General features: G+C 48.0%; 1 protein-coding gene and 1 long non-coding RNA gene across 6 annotated transcripts in view; both read left to right on the top strand.

Annotated features, from left to right (window-relative positions):
* Positions 1–5963, top strand: part of LOC106038960 (uncharacterized) — a 41567-nt gene extending 35604 nt beyond the window's left edge. For 2 of the 4 annotated variants that reach the window (XR_007161357.2, XR_007161365.2), the window contains one exon: positions 3616–5475. This is a non-coding gene — a long non-coding RNA (uncharacterized lncRNA). Of the gene's footprint in view, positions 1–3615; positions 5476–5536 lie in introns of those variants that run through there. The other 2 variants (XR_007161367.2, XR_010832847.1) reach the window with 2 other exon arrangements.
* A 1967-nt stretch (positions 5964–7930) lies between these two features.
* Positions 7931–15777, top strand: part of PTPRE (protein tyrosine phosphatase receptor type E) — a 103452-nt gene continuing 95605 nt past the window's right edge. Inside the window, exon 1 of one of the 2 annotated variants that reach the window (XM_067000137.1) lies at positions 7931–8036. The gene's annotated coding sequence lies outside the window, so the exon portion shown is untranslated. The remainder of the gene's footprint in view (positions 8037–15777) is intronic. The other variant, XM_067000138.1, reaches the window with a different exon arrangement.

Below are 15777 nucleotides of genomic sequence, written 5' to 3'. Positions count from 1 at the left end.
CCCCTGACGAAGGCCGGGAGGGATCTGCCACCGGGGCTGCCATCAGCAGGTGACGTACTGGGCTTACTGGTGCGGCTTTGCCCCGCAAGGGGCACCAAGGGCAGCCGAGCTGCTCACATCCCCGATCTCCAGAGCTCTGCTGGAGCCCAGAGAGAGCAGGTCTCCGTCTCCCAGCTCTCCTGCTGCTTTCTGGCAGATTTTTATTTCCCAACAATATTTCCCTATTGTTCTTGCCTTTTCTCATGAAAGGCTGGTACCTAGTTGAGAAGCAATTTTTGCTAGCTCTGTATCTAGACCACTTTGGAAGCGAGGGATAGATTCTGATTTATTATGGTGAGGATTGATAAATGTTCCTCCTCTGTCCAGATCCCCTGCTTGCTTAACAGCTCTCTTCTGAGGCCTCTTCAATACTTGATGCTCTTTGCAAAAAGTCTGGGTTGCTCCAGGCTTTTGGGGGGTAAGGAGTTTCTATGTAGTATCAATGAGTTATTTCCTAAGAAAAAGTTTTAATTCTTAATTAAATTCCATATATTTTCCCACAATAACTATTCCCTTTTCCTTGTTTTTGCTTTGTTTTGTTTTTGTTTGTTTGGACTCTGCTAAGTTCCAGTTAATTTCTCTAAGCATCAGTTGCTTTAAATGTGTAATGATCTTTGATTGCACTCTACCAATGGGGCTTTCAGCCTTCAGCTCTTGTTCGGCTCAGACATGAAATATGCATTATTTGCTAGTGAGCCTAAGTGCTCTACAGGGAGGAAACAAATACCTTAAATAGGGATTCATTTCAGTGTGGTAGTGGGTATGTCAAGGAAGAAATACTGAAGGAAATCTGCCCTGGGCTACAGAGAAAGAAGGGTATTTCTGCCCAAATTGACTTTAAAAAAAAAAAAAAAAAGGACAAAAGACACCAATAACACGATTTCAACCAGAAAATACTTTGTTTAGTAATAAGATTGAAGCTGAATTTCTAGAATTTTAAGTAAGCTGGCTATTCAGTTTCCTGTTTTGTTTGTGTGAAGTGTGAAACCTGAATTAATATCTCTTGTCAGGATAAAGTAAAAATATTCTATTAGTTCTTATTTCTTTTTAATTATAACATCATTATTACATGATATTCTAAAGCCGTGCTCCTGAATCACCTCGATTTTCATAGAATCATAGACTGTAACCTTTGGAAAGCAGTCTCTTTTAACAGTGCTGCTATACTAGCCTCTTGAGATGTATTCCTGAAGCTCTACTGTTTTGTGTGGTAAAGATTACGAGAGATTAAAGTTTTATGAATTTGAAAAGGCAAAGAACTTCTTGGGAGGAGAAAATGGGAAAATGTCTGTTTGGGAATCCAGTAATGCTGTAATTGTTTTAGTGTTAGGATTTTTTTTTCAAAGGTTTAAAGCAGTAACCAGATTTGAAATCACTGCATTTTATTTCTGAGATGTATAACCGGTCTTTCATATGATATGGCCTTGTGTGTATATACCTCATTATATGGGATTTAAATGATACTTCCGATGTCATCGCTTTTCTGAATTTATACATTTTGTTTATAAATCATGTATATACTTTATATATAGTCAAATTTAGCTTATATACATAGAAGAAGTCACTCACATACATGATTTACGCACTGAAGATCAAAGGGAAGCATTTCGGCCCTCCTAAGCAAATAAGAAACAAAAGACCTGTCTCCGTTTTCCTTCCAGACCTCCGGTTAAATTTTAACCCCAGAAATATGGGTAAACTTCACCAGACTGGTCACCGCTATGGGTCTGCTAACCCAGCCGTTCTCCTTGCCGTGTGGTTCCGTGCACAGGGAGGTGCTGCTGGTCCTCTCCCAGGAAACTGCTCCCAGTGTAAGGGTTTCTGCGCTGATTCAGCTGTGCCACTTGCCCCCTCTACGAAATACATTTTAAAAATATACATTTAACTAGTAATCTTTGTCGTGGTACTAAACTTGAGGGAAGACATTTTAAGCTGCTGCTCAGTGGTCTTCCTTTGGCAGACTCAACCAAATACAAGTGAGCTGAGTATTTATGCCTTTAAAAATGCTAAATAACAGAGACTAAGAGCTGCAGGAGGTGATCTGTACTTTCTTTCCATGTAATGTTAATTATCTTTACTTTTCAGTGACTATGCTCAAATTTTTGTGTCTCAAATTGTCGAAAATCTCCTGAGGCCAGGGGAATTGCCCTGCAAATAAGCCCATAATTTGCCCTTTCTTTTCTTGTTACCTTGTAGTTAACCTATCCTTCTATGATGGTACAATTGCTTGTATCTTTTCTCCTCACAGCTACCTAAAAAAAACAGCGTATAACATGTATTCTGCACGTCACTTATGCATTTCACGGCCCCTCCAGAGCAAAACCATCACCAGCCAACGTGGTGGTGCCTGCTCCTGCTAAATCTGAAGGGTTGTATTAATGGATCCAGGGGCTCACCAGAGCAGCGGCCGAGTCCCCGTGGCAGGCTAGCTTCACGCAAGGAGCTTTCTCCTCGAGTGGCGGTATTTTTGTGCCTTACTCCAGATCAGGCACTCACATGGAAATTGTAGTTTGACGTGACACGCCTCATCACTTCAGAGAAAAGAGAAGAGATTGGTTTCCTCCAGCTGAGATAAAATGTTTCCCCACCAGCAGCTTACCAGCTCTGCTGCAGCCAGTGAGGACGCCGTCCCGCACAGCAGTCGAACAGAGAAGTCAGGGCAATTCACTGTCGTGCAGATAGCAGAGAGAGGTGGAATAAAATTGCACAGAGCCCTGCATTTTTAAAGGTGGAATATGTATTTATATCATAATTATGTACAAGTTAGCTTGCTTCAGGCATCCAGATCTGCTACAAAAAGTATAAACTGAAAGCTTTTACTTGCAAACTGAATGTTCAAGCCTGCTGCTGATCCAGACTGTGCCCCTGCTAACCAAGGCTACATGAATGGCCTCTGGCCAGGCTACGCAGCCTCCTTTAGCTAACCCAAAGACATTTTCCTGTGGTGGCTTATGACATTTCATAGGTATTTCTTTTTCTATGCGGCAAACGCTTTCTCTGGGCAGAGGACCCCCCGGCTGCAGCAGCCCCAGCGGAGCAGCTCGCAGGTCAGTGCGCTCATCCGTGCCCAGCCCAGCCGGGGAGAAGTCAGGGTGAAGCCACTGCAGGGCAGTTCCTGTTCTACTGCAACCTCAGCATTTAGTGACCGTTACTGTCAGCTTATAAAATTCCATATTTAGTTAAAACCTTTTGTTTAGAAAAATGCTATAAGGCAAGTGAATTTCGCATTGTGGCTGGCTGGCAGGTGCGCTGGTATTTACGATTTTACCTAGACTCCACCTTTGAGGCGCCCCCTGGCAGATCACACAAAGCTTTTATGTTCTTTTTAGTTTCCCTTTTTCCACATCTAATTGCAGAGGAGCACAGCAGCTAAGATGGCAAGTCCTTGAGCTGCTCTTGGCTCCAAAAGGGGGTTGATAATGCTCCATGTGTGCACAGCATTGCAGGATCAGGCCAGGCATTATTAATTGTCTCTGCCTCCTCTAAGCTGGATAACAGGTAATTGAAACAACTTGCTATAAATGTAACAGAGAATACTAAGAAAGAGATTGATTTTTTTGTTTTGTTTTCTGGTAGCTTTGCAGCCAGCTTTCTGAGCAGTGATGGAAATAGGAATCTGCTTATGCCTCTTGGACTGGGTGAGGGAAATCGGGTGAGGCATCGTGAGCTTTATTGTAGCTGGAGATGAAAATTTAAAGCTCAACTGAACTGCAAAATTATAGCAACAACTGTTTGGGAACCTTGGATGTGATCATAACATTTTTTGTGTGTCTGTTCCCGGTGCCGCTGCGCAGTGGATTTGTACTCTTACATCTTCCGACTTCTTTCTTCTATTGCTCTGATCTTTTTTACAGCACCGTTGAAAGAAAAACAAACACGTTTCAAATGCCGCTTGGATTTCTTCCCAGAAAATGACTAAATCTTCTCAACTGAGAACTCCATCGCTAGATAGTTATTGATTCCTGAGCTCTGACGTTGAAGGGTATTGGTAAGCCCTGGAGTGACAGCTGGAATATTGCGCTGCCTCCGGCCCCTCCAGAGCAGCCTCCTTTCATGTGAGCAGCTATCGGGAGCAGTGACTGCTAGTTTCTGTGTTGATAGAAAAAAAGGCAGAAGATCCCACAGCCACCACACTGGTATCAGTGCAAACGCGATGAGCAAAATCCGGTTTTTAAAATGATCGCCTCCTGTACGAGCATCCTTCAGTTTCACCATCTGAGTGAGCTGGCTGGTGTTTGTTCTGGTATCCCCAGGCACAATCTGTGCTACCCCCGAATATCATTATAATGCAACTGTGTTTTGTGCTCAGGCACCCGAAGAGCTCGTGGCTGAATGTGCTTCATCCTGGGAGAGAAGAAGTCATGTTCAGCTTGCAGTCAGAGCTCCTTGCCCAAATGAGACTTGCTGTGTGTGGCTGCTCGGGCACGTGGCTGTACCAGCTTCTTAAACTTCTTGGCTGCTTGAAAAGAATGGTGTAGTCCATCCTGATAAAGTAAGAAGTTAAAAAAACAAAACAAAGTAAAAAAAAAAATAAAAAATCAACCTTTGAAAGCATAGAGATGTTTCCCATTTTTTTTCTTTAACCCCAAATGTTGGTGACTTCAGCTACCGAAACTGCTGAGTGCCATTGTTCCGTCAAAACTTTGAAGACATCCGAGGGTATCATTTCCATGGCCCAAAGATGACTGGTGCAAAACTTTAAAATAAATAAATAAATAATCTTAGGCATCAAAAAGCTGCTCTTATTCCTGATTGAATACCGCAAGTTGAGTGGTCCAGTGTAGCTTATTGAAGGGGGAGGGGAAACACCTTCTGGTCTTGTGTGAAACAGAAAACACCACTGTTGCAATTTATTTTTTTTTTTCAATTTAATAAAATGTGGCTTTGATCTGCTTCAAGGTTTGTAATGTTTAGAACAAATCCTGGAGGTGGAAACAGAGAGAAGAGCTGGCAGAGCAGGCTTTCATTTATTGCAATTTCTGTAACAATTATAAAGATATGTAGCCTTGAATACTTAAATATATTCCCAGATACTTATAGTTTCAGACTCCAAATGTAAAAATCTTAGCCAAATACATCTTTGAAGTCATTAAATTAGCTACTGCTGCGATGTTATGTATTCCCGTGCTTTTTCCCAATTATATGTGCTTTAAAGAATTTATCCTGTATTTTTCATCTGAGATATATTTGCAGTTACAAAACTGATGTCTGTGTCTGTTATTTGCCGTGCTGCCTCTGATTTTATTTCTTCAGCACATTCACAATTTGTGTTCCAGCATGTTGGTAAAGAGACTGATGCACTGTGCTGCTACCCAGTGTATAGTGGGCACTTATCAGTAAATGCGAAAGCCTTGTAAATATTTTGAGAGCTTTTCTCTAAGTGAAGGAAAGGGAAGGATTATATTCTGTCACATACTTTAATAAGAGTATAGATGTTCCTCCTTGAAATCCTTTCTCTGGTGCTGTGATCATACGTTATTGTCTTTTGCTTTTACAGGCATTGTCCAGGCAGCAGGAAACAATTTTACCTTTCTTCCTGCTACGAGGCTCACTACCACGCTGGAATACTTGAAATAAATTGTTGGCATTAAAATGCTGTGTATTCCTTACCCCGTGTTTCTTTACCTCGAAGCCAAGAGGACGCTCGTTACACTGGAGAGCAGCAAAGGGACTGCGATTGCTCACGGGAACGTTTCCACCCCTGCTACGAGGACGGGGTTGGCGCAGCGGGGAAGGAGAGGTGCGGGAGCTGGGTCCTGCCGGAGGTCGGGCGGCTCCTCGGGCAGGTTGGAAGGGAGGACAGAACGGTTGCCAAAGAGATGACATTGCTGAAAGCGTGCCTGATCTGCGATGGAAAGAGAGGAAAAGACAGACGACCAGTGGGCCGTGAGCTGGACAAAGAAAGGCCGCTGCTGGAGCTCTGTCAGGGCGTAACAGCCTCGCCTTTTTTTGCCGCAGCATTTCAGTTTTCCAATTTGTTTTAATTTGTTTTATGATAAAGCAAGCATGCTCTGTCGATGTAGCCAAATTCTGCCGTAACAGCCTCGCTCCTTTTACAACAGCATCAACTCTCTTCAGACCCTGTCTGGAGAGATCTGACAACATGTTTACAGGGGCCTCATTCTTCAGATCACCAGACCCTGGACTTTTTGGAGTCCTGTCCTAGTTTTCTGGATCGAGCACTGTATCAGGGAACATATGTTTTTTGCCTTTTTTTTTTTTTTTTTTCTCTAGCCAGCAAGTGCAGCCTGAGGCTTACTGGCTGCTATCTGCCTGCAGCTCGTTAGTGTATCCTGAAGCACATCAGTGCCTCAAAAAGGGGTTAGAAGTGTCCTGGGTTCAGGAGGTGCTAGAGCAAGAGCGATCGTGTGAGCCCCCGAGGGCCGGGCCGGTGTCCTCCTGCTCCCTCAGCCCCCGGGGACATCGGGTGTGAGCTGTGCCCCGCGCCGCAATGACGCGGGGCTTGCACGCAGTGTACGGCCCAGCCAAGCTTCCTTCACAACTTTATTTCACAACTGTACGATTTCTTTACATATTCCCATTGCCTACAGGAAATCTCTTTTCCCCAAGTACTGTATTAATAACTATTACGTGCATTGTCTTTGTTTCTTTTTTGTACAGCTTCGGCTTCATATTAATTTTTGAACCACAATACAATAGGACTTCTAATCTCTGCACTAATACAAAGCGGTAATCTTATCCAATATTTATAGTAATCCCATTTATTTTATTGCTTGGATGCAAGCAGCCATTCAAATTCATATACGATTTCTTGTAAATAGTTACTCGCAAGAGAATTGCTGACCTGAAGTCACTCAATCTACAAACGTGTTCATTAAAATCAAACTCCTTCCTGGTATTGTGCCCACTTGTGCCTCCATGGCTGCCGAAAAAGTGAAGTGTAGTAAATCGCTGCCTCCTAGTCAACACGATGCCAAAGGGATGTCGTTAGGATACGATACAGTTTTCCGCAGAAGACACAAATATTCACAGGAGTTGCAATATTTTGGTTTGACGGCCTTTTGCCACAGCCCCTGGTTGTCTGCCATCCTTCGGTGCTCTTCAAGCCAACACGGCGCACGTGGACGTGGGTTTTTGGGAGTCGCATGTGTGCCAGTCATAGAATCACAGCATCACTAAGGTTGGAAGAGAGCTCCTGGCGGAAGGGTTACTTCTGCAGGAAGATTTCCTCAGTCTCGGGATGAGGTATCCTAGGGACTGGAGACAAACGAAGGCAAGACGTGAATTTAGGCTCCTTGATTCTCTCCTTCCTTTCATCAATCCCCTCCTCCCTGCCCTACTTTTCAGCCTGATGTTTCTATTCTGGGTTTCACCGCCTTGACTCCTGCAGCCCGGGCTGCTGCAGAGGTTTTCTGGAGGGGCGGATGGGTGCGAAGGGCCCCGACTTGGTGCTCCCACCCCACCGGTGGCCGCCCCGTGCCATGGTAGTGACGGGGAGAGGCCGGCGGTGGGGACCTGCGTCTGCAGCCCGGAGGATGCTCGGGTCCCCCCCCCCCCGAGCCATGCCCCACCAGAGCCCTGGGGAAAGGAGGTCGGGGCCCAAACCCCGGCTGGAGGGGAGGCGAGCACCCGCGGCCCCTGCAGGGAGCAGGGAGATGCTGGGAGATGCTCGGGCAGCAGGGCCGGCCCGCTCCGCGCCGGCAGCCCTCTGCAGGCAGGGGGCGACCCCACGAAGCCCCCTTGGGGGCTGCGGGACGGGGGCTGCACGGGGGCTCCCCCGGCCCCCCAGGAACCAGCCCGGGGATGGGGCGAGGCGCGGGGCCCCCCCCCCCCGGGGCGGCCGATGCGGGCCGTGGCCGCCAGGCGGCTCCGCGGCCGCTCGGTGCCGAGGGGAGGAGGAGGAGGAGGAGGAGGAGGAGGAGGAGGAGGAGGGGGGAAAATTTCCTGCCTGGCTGCCGCCGCCTCGGGCCGGAGAACGCCAGGGCGGCCCGACCGAGCCGCCGCCGCGGCGGCGGGGGGCGAGAGAGAGCCCGGGGGTGAGCGGGGCCGGGGGGGGCGAGGGGCTGGCGGGGACGGGGGGGGGGGGGGCACCGGGGACCGGAGAGCAGGGACCGGGGAGCCGGGAGGAGGGAGGAGGGAGCCCGGAGCCGCCCGGCCGCGGGGCAGCGCGCCGGGGGGTCCCTATCCCCGTGCCGCCCTCCCCACGCGTGTCCGCGGGGGGCTCGGGGCCGGGCCGGGGGGGGTCGGGGCTGGGTGCCGGGGATGTGCTGGCCTCCCCCCCCCCCCTTTGCTCGCAGCCCGGCGGGGTCCGAGAAGTTTGCGGTGCAGCCCGCGGGGAGGGCTCGCACGGGGCTGGGATGGCAGCGCCCCTGTAGCGCTGCCCACAGCGGGGGCTTTGCGGCTTCTCCTCCCCTGCTCGTGGTTTTGCTTCACACGCGTGGGGGGGGGGGGAAACGCAGCCAAGCCTCCGAGGGAACAACGCACGGGCAGCTCCGAGCTGGCTCCCCGAAGGAGCCGGCGTCGCGCTTCGGCCCTGCGGGTCGTGAAAAGGGTTGGTGGGTGCCTGCTGCGAGCCTGACCGGCGGTGTGTAACGGGGAGGGGGGGGCCCTGAGCGCCGTTTCCCTGAGGTCCCCCTCCTTCCGCCTGTTTCGGGGGAGCTGGGTGCTGTGCGCGGTGCTGCGGGGCCGCCGAACCGCTGCGCGGTGTCGGGGCTGTCAGCCTGGAGGGGACGGCATCGCTGACCCCGCTTCCTTCCCCGAGGTGTTACGCGCTCTGTGAGAAAACTTGGGAAGCAGAAACAGAGGCACTGACAAATGAGAAACGTGACGTGTTGGGAAATATCAGACGTCGGGAAACGCTGCTGTTCGCACGGCGATATTCTGTGCGTTAGGGGACTGTGAAAATGAACAGAGAAATTAACTTTTGGTGGCAGTTAATGGCATTCAGCTGGAAACTGGCGATGTCCTTTTGCAGGGAGCTTTCTGTGGGTACGTGGGAGCTCTCCTGGCCTGGGGGCGTGTTGGTTTCCCGGTTTGTTCCTGGTCCTGGCCCTGATGCTGCCAGGGGGCTGCTTTGGGGCCGGGGCTGGCTCCCGTGCCCTGCCGGGGCAGGCGGGGAGCGGGCGAGCACAGGCAGCGCTGTGCGTGGGTGAGCGGAGGGGGGCTGAGCTCAAAGCACTTGTTTGCTTAAGTAACCAAATCAATTATTGGAGAGATGTGGGAGAAGGGAGAGAAAATGATGGGAGAAACAAAAGGACATGGGCGTAGTCTGTGATTCCTTTAATTTGCTTTGTCTTTGCTTACAAATTAAAGAATTGTGCGGGCGCTGTGCTCTGTCGCACCAGCCGTCCTCGCTGGCTGTGCTTTAAGTACCATATGCTGTGTTCCTAAACGTGTTTAGTGTATTTTTCCAGGTAAAAAGTAAAAAGCTTCCTTACTCAAAGCTTCCTATGCCCTGGACACCTTTAATAAAACCAGAAATCTTCATATACCTCAGTCAGTGGGATTGTGATGTGCGGACTGCAGTAATTTATCCTGAGCCTGTGAAGTGCAGGTGTGATGGTGATCATTTTAGCACATTTGGGTCCTTGTTTGCTTTTGTATCTTGTTTTCTTTTCCTCCCTTCCACTTCATATGTTTATGCTTATTTATGTGCTGTCTCAGTCCCATCGTTCCCATCTCCCATCCCAGAGTTCCCATCTCGAACCCCAACTTTCCTTGGTTCTCTTTTTCTGCCCCTGCCCCCGTTGCCTTCCTGGCTCCTGTGTTAGGCAGCCCACTGACAGTGTCAGAAATGCACCGGCTGGCCTGAAATGGCCCAAAATGGCTATGAACTGGGCAGCCCTGGTCTGGGTGCTTGGCAGTGCAGAGCTCGGTGTAAAGCCTTCCTCCTCCACACGGCTGGAGGCCTCGCACTGTGCGCGAGCAAGTGGGATCCCGGTCATCCTTTCCAAGCCTGGAGCTTGGCGACCTTGTTCATGGGAGAGGTTATGCGAAGGAAAACGGGCAGATAGGGGCTGCCGAGCTGCCAAGTGAGAAAGACATAGGAAGTCTGCAGTGCAATCCCACCTCTCAGAGATTCCCCGTGCCTCTTCTGAGTTGCCAGCTGCGGTGGGTATCAGCGCGTTGCTTCCTTGTACTTCGTCGTGTCTGATGGTGTCACGTGCGTGTGTCCGGCAGGATCCCTGAGCAGGTCACTCGTACCGCAGCGAGGAACAAAAACAAGACAAGGCAAGTGCTGAACGGTGTGCAGGATGCCAAACATTGGGTATAAATGAAAAGGAACCTTCATCAGAGTCTGAGGATTACGTTTGTATCTCCTCTGAGTGTGTCATTCTGTAAATACAATACAGTATTTCAAGCTGTTTCCAAAATAATCTTCAGCATGGATTTGTGGCAGGGCTTAACACCAGCGAGAGCCCGCATCTGGAAGTTGTAGCAGCACGCTTACCTTCGTTCGTGGCTCAGTGGAAAAGCCTTGTGGTTACGTAGGAGCACCAAGCTGGATGGCTCTGTCTGAAGTACCACAAAAACTTCTCAGTGCAAGCAGTTGCCAAAAAGCCGCGTTTTGTCAGAAGGTGCCGATCCACCCACGTCAGGAGGTCATCAGGGAGGGGACAGATCGGGCTGTGTTGCTGCCCGGGGAGCGGGGGAACCAGGCAGCCCCAGCGGGGCCCAGGGTACCTGCACCAGGCCCGTTGTTTTGGGAGGATGATGCTGATGGGGGCAAGGAGGGGAGACCGCTCAGCGTGCTGGCACACGTGTGAGTTTATTGAAAAGCAGCGCCTGGAAAGGACTCTGGGGAGCTCCGTCAGGGTTACCAAGAGCGATGTGTTCAAGGCAGACGGGGAGATGCGTGAGGAACTGCGGCCTGCTTAAAATGGAAGGCCGGCTGTCCAGCGGTGTGTTGGAGCTGGGAGGTAGCCGTGTGGTTTAGCCCAGTCCTGGGTTGTCAGGCTGCCTTTCAGACACATACCCGTTTGCAAACGGCTGTGTGAACAGGGCAGCAAGAACGGTGCTGAGAGCAGGGGGCGCGGGCTGGGGGCTCGCCCCCCCGTTCCCTGCCCCCACACACGGCTCGGAGGTAGCTCCCAGGCCATGGGGCTTTTCGGTGCTGGTCTCTGGATGCGATATAAGGAAAACAGGCTCCCATAACCTAAAATACACCGTGGTTCCCCTCAATCAAGAGCGTCATAAATGGCACTGATGCATTATTAAGGAGTTCGGAATCGCACGTTCTCCGCGGAGCTGAGCGTGCGGTAGCCGGCGTGCGCGGCTCGTCTCGTGGGGTGCGAGCGGTCTGGGAGAGGGATTCAGACGCTGCCGGAGCTGATGTGATGCAGCAGAATTCAGGCTGAATGAAAAGTGGCTGGAGCCACCCGGCTGCTACGTGCAGGCTTTCTGCAGCTCTCCTCACGGAAATCTTCTATTTTACCTCGTTGCCTGTGCCCTTCTGCATGACGTTTTATCCGGGTGTAGTCTTTGTCCTGGCTAATAATAAGTATTCTGTAGTCCCAAATTCTATGTGTATAAGGGTTGTATTTTTTTTTTTAAAAAGGTTCTATTTATTCCAAACTTTTTGCTAACATGTGGATGTCTTAAATAAGACAGACTGGGAGAATTGTGTGAATCAGAGCTGCAGTAAGATGCTGGTAAGGCAGAGATTAGGAGAAACCCTACACCAGCAATTTATTGAAGTATTTGTACAGGAGGTATTTTTTTCTGAGTAACTCACAATATGGAACATATTTTTAAGGCATGTGTACAGTGTTGAAATGATTCCATCAGTTAATCCTTTCACCTGCCACAGTGTGCTGTGTTGTCTGCAGAGGATGCCTTTGGGAGAGGGCAGAACGGACGGGAGATTTCCTTGCTGATAGGCGAGGCTGATACCTTGCACTGTATTTTGAATTGCAGCGCGCTCGGATTTCTCTTTCACAGCGAGCCAGCCATCCAGTTACCTGCAGTGGGACAGCTCCCTGGACACGAGTGCAGTTAAAGGCTGCTTTTTCTACTTTTCTGTTCCTCTGCATGGGGGGCAGCCGGGTGGCCTCGCCAGGCGAGGTGCTGCAGGGGAGCCTGGGTGCCCGCTGCGTGTCCCTGGGTGCTGCGCTTTTCCCAGGCTGTGGCAAGTGAGCTGTAAACCGGTCTCTTTTGCTCCTTGGCCCGCTGAGTACATCTGCTGACAGTGTGAAGGATACAGCAATGCCCTAAAAATGCCCTTCTGCCTTTGACTCCTATTGCCTCACCGCTGAAGCGGCAAAGTAAAAAAGATCTGGGCACAGGGATCTAGGGCAACAGTCCTGTCTGTTATCAAGGGTGTAATCTGGCCGAGAGAAGAAACAAAAGTGGAAATAAATTTATTGGGGTCGGTTATTGCTTGCAGTGGCATTTTATTGTCACAGGAACTCATGGCATGACTCAGCTGTGGATTTCTCTGTCCCTTTTAATCTCAGCTGTAAAGAGAGTTCAGGCCTTAAAACTTAGGTTATCGGAGATCTGCATTTTTTTGACCGTAAAGTGATAATGATCAGTAAGAATAAGGGATCTGAACAGGTAAAAACAAAACTGCAAATCAGGTGGAGGCGAGGTGAGATGCAACCTATAAAATGAGCGATGTGTGGCTGTGCAGGGGATGGGTGCCTCATGCAGGAATGTCTGGGGGAACCTGCACCGACTGCACCGCTGCTGCTGAACACCTCACACCTGTGCGGGTACAGCAAGGTCAGGAATCACCGGGAAGGATGCAGTCTGGGAACAGCTTTGCATAAACAGCAGTATGAATTTTTAGGTAAAAGCAAATAAGAGAAAGCGCAGAAGGTTCACGATGGAAGTTAGTGAAACTTGTGTTACCCGTGTTGGTTAAGATAAGCAGAACACACAGATAAATCGGAGGACAAACTTTTCTGCCCAAACTAGGGAGTGAGATGATTTAAGAGGTTTCCTCCTACCTCTAGGTTTGGTTGCTCTAGGAGGGATTAGAAGATAACTCAGAAAGAAATACGCAACTGTCTCTTCGTGATAATCTCAATGCTGTGATACAAGTGAGTTTTGTGTTCTCTGATGGTTGGGTTTTTCTTTAGTTGTAGCTCTTGAATTTTCTTCCTCTTCAGTAAAATCACCATCTCTTTCATCTGACATAGCTATTAAAGAAAGCTCGAGTGAAACGGAAAGCTGCCGCAGTTCATGGCAGCGCCCCTTGCAGTGCACTAACCCAAGACCAGCCCAGTGTTATCTGCCAGAATAATCAGACTGAGATGAGCTGTGGGAGCGTGAGGCTCGTAAATGTCACTCGCTCTCCCGTGGATGTGCTGTAATGTGCAATGCACCAAGGACAGAAGTTTGGTCGGGTTGTACAGGGCTTCTGCTTCCAGGGCCTGTGGTCCTGCAACCTGAAGGTCGTGGCACCTCATGGTCTGCTGCTGCCTTGTCTGGGTGGTCCCAGCGTGGGGCTGTGCTCTGTGACCTTCCTGCCGTATCCGCAGGATCTGTCCTAGGATCTAGATCTTAGGTTCTACGATCTCTTCGAATCACAGAATCATTCAGGTTGGAAAAGACCTCCAAGATCATCCAGTCCAACCTTTAACCTAGCCCTGCCAGGTTCACCATTAAACCATGCCACTGATCTTGTCACTTGCTCTCAGAATATGCCACCTCCCTTGCTGCTTTTAATGAAAATGTTCATCAGAAATCAAGGATGAGGGTTTGACCATTGAGAGAAAGACCTTGTGATCGAGACTGGAAGCCAACTGTGAGAACTTGTGGTTGAAGACGGTCATCCACTTGCAAATATTTCCTTACTAAGACTGGTCACTATCTGGCTCCAGTGCAGTCCTCGCTACTACATGGGGTGCATTTTAATTTTCTTAGAAGGCCAATTCTCTTTTCAACCAACTTTTCTGGCTTTTAATTTTTTTTTTTGGTACAGTGTGGCAATTTATAAGCATGTCTGTGTGTGAACTCTACCAAGAATTTACTGTAACTTATGAGGACATTATTTTTGTAACATGACTTATTTTGTAACCTGCCTAACTCTAGGGCTGCGTCTGCTACCGCTTCCTAGTATGCTTCAGTTGCAATTTTTAAGCTTCCGGTGCTGTAAAACTTTGTTAGGAGTTTGAATCTGCCAAAGTGTACCTAAATTGTTGTTTTTATTAAAAGATCTTAGTGCTCCACCTGCCTATTTCTTCCCTTGTAGCTGTTTTCATAACTGAGTTCCAAACTAATAGTAGAAATTAAAAAATAAACAAGCAAAGTAACAAAACCAGCCTTTATCCAAAACAAATCAGTGCATGAACCCTTCCTTCACCTTATTTACTGTTTCTCTTAGTAAATTACATTTTTATCGTGTCATTTGTCCTTTAATCTTGTCGTTTGATCGTTACTTGTCTTTGCTTTAGTTTCTGTTGTAGTGTGGTGTATATTGCTACAGCGTGGTGCTTTTTCCTGAGTAGTGGAGTATTGGTTCAAACAAGCAATGACCACTGCTTGTATCCTGTGTTCTGAGGGACTGGGTATCTCGGACACTTTCTGAGTTATTTAATTTAGATTTGTATTTCATGAGCGTATTTAATTATACTGCACAGTGTCTCTTAAAAATTGGAAAAAAAAATTGTTGAAAAACTGAATCTCTGCCGTGTTTCATTCTGCTGATCTTGTACAATTGGGCAAAGTTTGCAAATTGCTACCGAGAGCTAGATGATGGTTAAACAGCTTTCATAATGCAGAAGAAAAGCCTTTGTATAACCACGTTAAAATGATATATGCTTTTCCTGTTAAATATAGGGATCAGTTTAAATGGATCCACATTATCATTTTGTTTGCGGTTGTCAAAAGCTCATTAATTTGAAGTTAAACTACCTGGCTTGCTGCTTCAAATTGCTTTTAAATTACATGTGTGCTGATTGGTCTTGAAAAGCTAATTTAAAACCCCAGCTGTGGGCACATTTCAAGGCCACGGGTACAACACTTCATTCTGGTCTGGTTTTTGCAGGCTAAGCTCTCCCCTGTGGCACCTCCCTGGTTCCCAGCAGAACCTTTGGGAGAGGGACTTGTGGTGAGTTCAGTATTTCTGGGAAGGCAGGGAGAGGAGGAAAAGGTGGAAACGGGGACCTGTATTCAAATAGTGACCTATTTGCATTAGTTAGTTTAAACAGTTAAAAACAAACGTAGGATGATGGGGTATTGAGATAATTGGTGCTGTCATACCGGGTGATGTTTTCCAAGGAGAGACGCTCCTGGTCTGCTGCAAGCCTCTCTCTGTTTAACACGGGCACCTGCCGCAAATACAGAGCGATGTGCAGGAAAAGCTCTGAGCAGTCAGATCCTTCACTTTTTTCTTTCTGAATATTTTTGACTAGCAAAACAACAAAGTAATTTAAGTTGCATGCATGTAACTTCGGAATGTAAGTTGTAATTTGTTTTGAAAAAGGTTGAAAACTGCTGCATTGGATCAAACTATTTGCCCCTGAAACTGAGCCTTGTTTACCAAGATCTTCAGAGGAAGAAACTTAAACAATTTCCTTAAAAAATCACTGAACCCTCAACACTTTATCTATAAATGATGTTTTACGTTTCTAAAGGCCCTTGGTTAGCAGTTTTTTATTTGAAATGAAAGCTTAATGCCTTCCAGAAGAAATTACAGATTTTGTCTAGTGTAATTCTGTGTGCAAATAAAATCTTCAAGCTTAGTCCTGATAGCATGCTGCTGCTGTTTGCCCTGCCAGTGGGTCTACATACTGCTTTTTCCTCTGGCAATGTTGCATTTAAATGTAAGAA

Source organism: Anser cygnoides, chromosome 7 (genome assembly GCF_040182565.1).
Source record: "Anser cygnoides isolate HZ-2024a breed goose chromosome 7, Taihu_goose_T2T_genome, whole genome shotgun sequence".
NCBI lineage: Eukaryota > Metazoa > Chordata > Aves > Anseriformes > Anatidae > Anser > Anser cygnoides.
Note: the sequence above shows the minus strand (reverse complement) of the source record. Positions and strands in the feature narration are given on the sequence as shown.